Source organism: Helobdella robusta (genome assembly GCF_000326865.2).
Source record: "Helobdella robusta unplaced genomic scaffold HELROscaffold_7, whole genome shotgun sequence".
Taxonomy (NCBI): domain Eukaryota; kingdom Metazoa; phylum Annelida; class Clitellata; order Rhynchobdellida; family Glossiphoniidae; genus Helobdella; species Helobdella robusta.
The window spans coordinates 5,623,970-5,631,139 of NW_008705398.1; positions in this window are offsets into that span (position 1 = coordinate 5,623,970).

Genomic DNA, 7,170 nt, shown 5'->3' on the forward strand with positions numbered 1-7,170 from the left:
TCAACGTTTTGTTTTTATTTATTAACGTAACTGGCCAGAGGGCCCAACGGACCACTTACCCAGTCTGACCAAAAAACAAGATAAACAAAATGGCAAATAAAAAATAAATGGATCCTTGAAAATAAACACACACACACAGACACATTCGCACACTCACACTTGGAAGAAAACTTGTAAACGGTGGAATGAATGCGGTCTGACCCCGCGTGGATTCGTCGCTCGAAAATTATTTACTTCGTTGCGTAATTAATAGTACGAAAGAATTGTTTTCTACAAGACAATTTTTTGAAAAATTAAATCCTATATGATCTTTGCAGAGGAACATTTTTTTTTAATTTTTGGTTTTATCGACGAAGAAAGTTAATATGTTGAAAAATGTTGCTGATTAAAATAACGTTTATGCATAGGACGCTTGAAACTACTTGAGAATTTTTAAAATTTGCTAATTATTTGATATTTCAAATTATCTTGCTTGTCAATTATTGTTTGATTTTGTTACGGACTATTGACTTAGTTTGGGCCCATTATTTAGTATTATATTATCATATAAATATTATATATCATTATAATAATAAGCATGTTAATATAATGGTTATATAATTATTGCAGTTATAATATTTATATAACTAAGTTTTATCATATTCTGCAAATCAAACTCTGTCAAACGTTGGAAATAAATTTATAAGTATGGAAAGTGCTGGTTGCATTTAGTAGAAGTAAAATGAAATAATAGTAGACCACAGATATGCAATGATGATCAAAATCGGACAGCACATTGACACGCACACACACATTAAACAATGTAATTAATGATTCAGATAATATTTTTTACAAATCTGACACTATCTGTATCTAGGTCGTAGGTCATTTGTCATTCTCAATACTAAATTCCGTATAAATTACTGGAAGAAAAGAGATAGAGATCAAGGGATAGCGGAATAGACGACAAAAAACGACATATCAGAGAAAAAGAGAAACAGAAAGAGAGAGAGAGAAAAAGAGAAGAGAGAGATACAGTAACAGAGAGAGAGAGAGAGAGAGAGAGAGAGAGAGAGAGAGAGAGAGAGAGAGAGAGAGAGAGAGAGAGAGAGAGAGAGATGGTGTAGTACATAAAGAGGAGCGTTAAGTTGTTGGGAAAATTTAATTAACAAATCGCTCGGTGGGACGACGCTGAAAGATGGGAATAAGAAAAAAGAATGAAAAAAAGAATGCTGATGGCGAAGAAGACGACAAAGATGGCGAAGAGGACGATAAAGATGGCGAAGAAGACGACGAAGATGATGATAAAAAGGAGGAGGAGGACGATGATGATGAGGAGAACGATGATGATGATGATGATGATGACGCGCTTGTTTATTGTTCACGCGACGTTCCCGTCACGCGAAGGCGTCGCGACAGTTACACGATCGTCAGTGGGATCTTCTTCATAATCACTTTTTGCATTTCTGCTTTTTTTCTGGCCGTACTGCTGTTATTAATAAAAATAGGCGTTTAAAAAATATAATAACAAAATAATAATATAAAAATATGGCACAATTATTATTATAATTATAATAATTATTACTATTATTAATTATTTTAAAGCTGACGCTGTGCGTAGAGCGCTATATTAATACCATTATAATTAAATTTTAAGAAAGATAAAAGTTTTTTTATTATCATTAAATTGTAAAAAAATAAATAAAATGATAAATAAATTGTAGTAAAAATAGATAATAATAATAATTATTTTAATATTTGGATATAATAACCATAATAACAATAAAATCTTTTGTTTGGAAAAAATTTTTAAATGTAAAGAAATGTGGATAAGTTGTCTGTTTTGTTGCTGGTTGGTTGCCTTTGCACAGACTCAGTTTTTAGGTTGGTGTAGCTGTACCGTTGTCTGTGTTGTTGTCACTGCTGCTGTCGTTGTTAATGTTACCTTTGTCGGTGTTATTGATGTTGTTGCAAATGTTAGTGTTGCTGTAGTTGATGTCAATGTTGTATTTGACGTTGTTGATGTCATATTTGATGTTGTTGTTGTTGGCGTTTTTTCTTAAACTTTAATAATCAATTACAAAAATTTATACAACAAAATAACTAATGCTGACTAACTAATAAAAACAGTGAACTACCGACACTATTGAAAAAAAACAAACATTTACAATTAAATTACCACCAAAGGCATCAACATATCAACAAACTCCGATACATCAACATTTACATAAACAACATCAACATTAAGACATCAACAAAAAAAACCTCCCCAGAAGTTTAAACAACAATTACGGAACTTAAACACTTTTTTAAGATCAGCAGCTCGTTCACTCGCCTACACCAATTTACGACTCTTCAACTGAACACACCACAAACAACAATCTATTCGCAGAGGATTTTAAAAGTAAATTTATGTAACAAATTAACATAAATCTTTGAAGAAAAAAAATTCATTGTCATTTTTATAGCGCTCTGTAAAATTAACTTTTTAAAAACGCATAGATTTGAAAACAAATAGATCATCCATGCCTATGATATGCGGTGGGTGCATCTGCAGTCGAACCCCCACCCTGCAACTCAACGCAGAAAATGAGTTTTTTTATATCGTTACACAATCTCGACGCCCATATATTAAAATATTAAAATGAAATATTAACATTTTAATGAAATAAATAAAAAAAAACTTGAAACAAAAAAAGAAATAAAATTGATTAAATTACCAAAATACTAAAAAATAAATAACATTAAGATCATTTTTTTCCAGAAGTTAATGCCATTCGAACCGCCATTTTTTGCTATCTCGAAGTTTATCATATGCTCTGTTGGGAAAACTCTTTAGAAATATCGCTGCCGTGACGTCATCATCTATCGTCATCATTATTATGATGACGTTTCAAGTGTGAGGACAGAGATGATGACGATGATGTAAGTAGTGAGGAAGCGATGAACCTGGAAAAGATGATGGTGACAGCGTAAATGATAATGAAAGAGATGACAACAATATAGATAGTGATGAAAATGATGACTTAAACGTAAGTGTTGAAGATGATGATAGCAATATGAGCGCTAATAAGGAGAATGATATCAATACAGATAGTGATGATGATAACGTGGGTGATGATACAGATGATGATTGATAACAATGTAACGATAAAAATTATATAAAAAAAAACCATAAGTGATGACAATAACAATGTGTGCTACGATGAACCTGATGGCAATATGAGTGACAATGATGAAGATGATGATGGCGATAATATGGAAGAAGTGGTCCAACATAAATTAGCCGTCCTACTTACTTGCCACGCCACACCACGCCACGCCACGCCACTGTAGTGTCTGTTGTCTGGGCGTCAGTTAGTCAGTCTTGCAGTTCAAGAGGTTAAGAGGCTTGTTTATTGCTGCCGTGCTTTCTCATTCAAAAAACTTTTCTGATACAATACTGGATTAGTATGATACTGATAGAGTACTGCTTTGATATTTCATGATACTGATACAATACTACATTAATATTTGTTGTCTTTGTGATACTGATATCTTATGATACATATCCAACAATACATTAATATTTTGTGATGCTGATATTTTATGGGTACATCGTACATTGATATTATATAATACCAATACAATACTATAATTTTTATATTAAAACATATAAATGTAAAAATAATACTACGTACAATTTTACGCTACCAATAAGATGTTATTAATTATCAAATTTTTTTTCGAATACTAAATACTACATTATAATTCTCTATGAATTTTTACATTTGAATTAATTATACTAAAATACTTTGAATTTATAGTTTGTAGACTCTATATTATTTAGAATTGGTAAGAAGTGTGACTTAAATGCATTATTAAATGCAGTTTATTGTTGTTGTGAGCTACGTTATGTATTATTATTATTAGCAAGGCGATTGGTAGTCATATTCCTGCGGCTCGAATTGCCCACCGATCGCGATACACATGGTCGCGATACACATGGTCGCGATACATACGGTCGCGATACACACTGTCGCGATACATTGCCAGCCTTCCAGAGGTACGTTCAGATTTGTCAGAAAAAGTTTGATACAGCAACTGCCGACAAATGCAAATCTGTCCAGATGGAAAAAATCTTTCACTGCCCAGTGTTCACTATGCAACAATCGACAAACTAACAAACATGTACTCTCCAACTGCAGCTCGACTTCGGCGTTAATGATGTACACAACAAGACAAACAAAATTTGAACAATAATTCTCGAAAAGTTGAAATCATGCGCCAATTCATTTTTGCAGATCTAGAGACAGATGAATTTTAACTACCATCCCGCTTATTCTAATCCTTGCGACCGGATATCGCATTGCTACGAAAGGAAACAATTGAAATACTCGAATTAACAGTGTGTCACGAGACTAACTTGAAAAATAACTTGATTGACGATTTCATGCATTTAAAAATAAAAATAAATACATTCGAAATCTCAAATCTAGATTTATTTAAAATATTTAATTTCTCTTTTTTAAACATTATTAGCCTTCAACTACTACGCCATTTTTTGTCGCCTGATAGTGTCTTAATGTGTTTGACACTAGATTTGTTTAATATCGTGCAGTTCATTTTGAACAGTTTTTTGATATCACATTCAAATTGACATGTTTTGATAGCTGTGTTGGATTTTTAATTGTTTAATTGTCATATAATTGTTGCTGGTTTTTTGGTTCAGACAATCCTGTTGTTGTTTATGTTGTTCTTTTAGAAAATGTTGTTTATGTTGCAAATGTTGTTGTTTATGTTGCAAATATTGTTGTTCATGTTGTTTATGTTCTAAATGTTGTTGTATATTTTGCAAATGTTGTTGTTTATCCTGCAAATGTTGTTGTATATTTTGCAAATGTTGTTGTTTGTGCTGCAAATGTTGTTGTTTGTGCTGCAAATGTTGTTGTTTATGTTGCAAATGTTGTTGTTTATGTTGCAAATGTTGTTGTTCATGTTGCAAATGTTGTTGTTCATGTTGCAAATGTTGTTGTTTATGTTGTTGTTTATGTTGTTGTTGTTTTAGTTTTTGCTATTAATGTGTTTGTGCTATTTCAGTTTGATATTGATGAATTTGTCGTTGACATAATTCCATTCGTTGACATGCATTCGTCCAACTTTTCCATGTCTACCCTTTAATCCCAACAATCCATTATGACCGGAAACATTCTGCTGAGAAAAAACAACAACAACGACAATCACAATCGTAACAATTACAACAACAAAAACAACAACTACAACAACTAAAACTCTCACCACCTCAATAACAACTACAACTAAAACTTACCACAACTATCACAACTACAATTGCTACAATTACGACTACCACAACTACAACTACCACAACTACAATTTCTACAACTACAACTACCTCAACTACAACAACCATAATAATAGCAACAACGACCATAGCAACTACAGCAAAACTAACTACTTCCAAACAACTAAGCCTGGAATGGGATGATGAAGAAATTATTATAAACACTTATTTGAGTTCAAATAAAATCGAATTTTAAAAATTTAAAAAAAAAGGTAGCATAACAACGAATTAAAACAAGATCAACAAACAATATAAAATGACAAGGATTACATTAAAATACAACAACCACAATGATAACAACATCCACAATGATAACAACAACCACAATAACCACAACAACCACAATAACCACAACAATCACAATAACAGTAAGAACAATAACAACAACAACAACAACAAAACCTCAACGAACCGTTCTAAGAAATATCTGGAACGGAGAGTAAATTTGGATTTTGAAATCAATATTTATATCTGTGTATGTATTTATGTATGTATGTCTGTGTGTATGAATGTATGTTTGTTTGTATGTATGTTTTTATGTATGTTTGTTTGTATGTATGTATGTATGTATGTATGTATGTATGTATGTATGTATGTATGTATGTATGTATGTATGTATGTATGTATGTATGTATGTCTGTATGTATGTGTGTATGTATGCATGTATGTATGTATGCATTGTATATATTTTTGTACGTAGTGTAATGTGCAATAGTATATGTACAATTGTACATGTGTATATTTTGTATCACATCAAACCCAAGCAGATATTGATTTGATAAGTTTCCGATCTAAATTTTTCTTATTCATAAAGTTGCTTCTTTGCTATGGAGCTGGCTGACCATAAGGGCGGTCACGCACTTTTGGACTTCACCCTCTACTCTGTCACAAACTGTCACAAGTTTTCAAACCCCCTCTTATATTTTTTCTATTTTTATTTCTTCATCTCTTTATTTTTCTCTTTCCATCTCTCTCTCTCTCTCTCTCTCTCTCTCTCTCTCTCTCTCTCTACCTTTCTTTCTCTTTTCTATCATTTATCTTTTATTGTATTATTTTCCCTTCAATAGTATATGGATGACTTGGAGGGAAGAGAATTAATGATTAAGATTTAAATCCTCAACGATAAAAGAAGGAAAGAAAGCTGGTTGCGTGTGTGTCTATGCGAGATGTGGAGACCTTCTAAGAAATTTAATCTTATTAACTTAACCATCCAGTTCATGCTAACTATACTGCCGTGCTTGCTTGTCACGATACAAATATGTGTCTGTCTGTGTGTGTGTGTTTGTGTGCATGCATGAGTGTGTATGTTTTTATTTTTATCTCTCTCTTTCTCTAACTCTCTCTCGTTCTCTCTCTTTCTCTGTTTTCTCTCTCTCTCCCTTTCTTTCTGTTCTCTTTTTTGTTTATTTATAATTGTATTACTTTGTATCTCTGTAAAAAAACAGAAACAGAAGCTGACAAAACTGATGTATACATACATATATGATTGGTCTATAGACATGTCCTGTAGAGAACCTGAGACATGTCTCAAAAACCACTAAATATAAGAAGAAGGAAATTAAGACAAATATGTTTGTACAATGTTTTCTCATTGAACAGTTTCTATTTTTTAATTCGTTTTTTGTTTGTTTTGTATCTGTTTGTATGTTTGTTTTGTATTTGCTTGTATGTTTATTTTGTATCTGTTTGTATGTTTATTTTGTATGCCTTGTATGTTAATTTTGTATCTGTTTTTATGTTTTTTTACTATTTCGTCTATTCATGTCAGTGTTTTGTTTATTTAGTTAAATGTTTAATTATTCTATGTATTAAATGTTTATGTATGTCCGCTTAGTTATTTTCATATATTT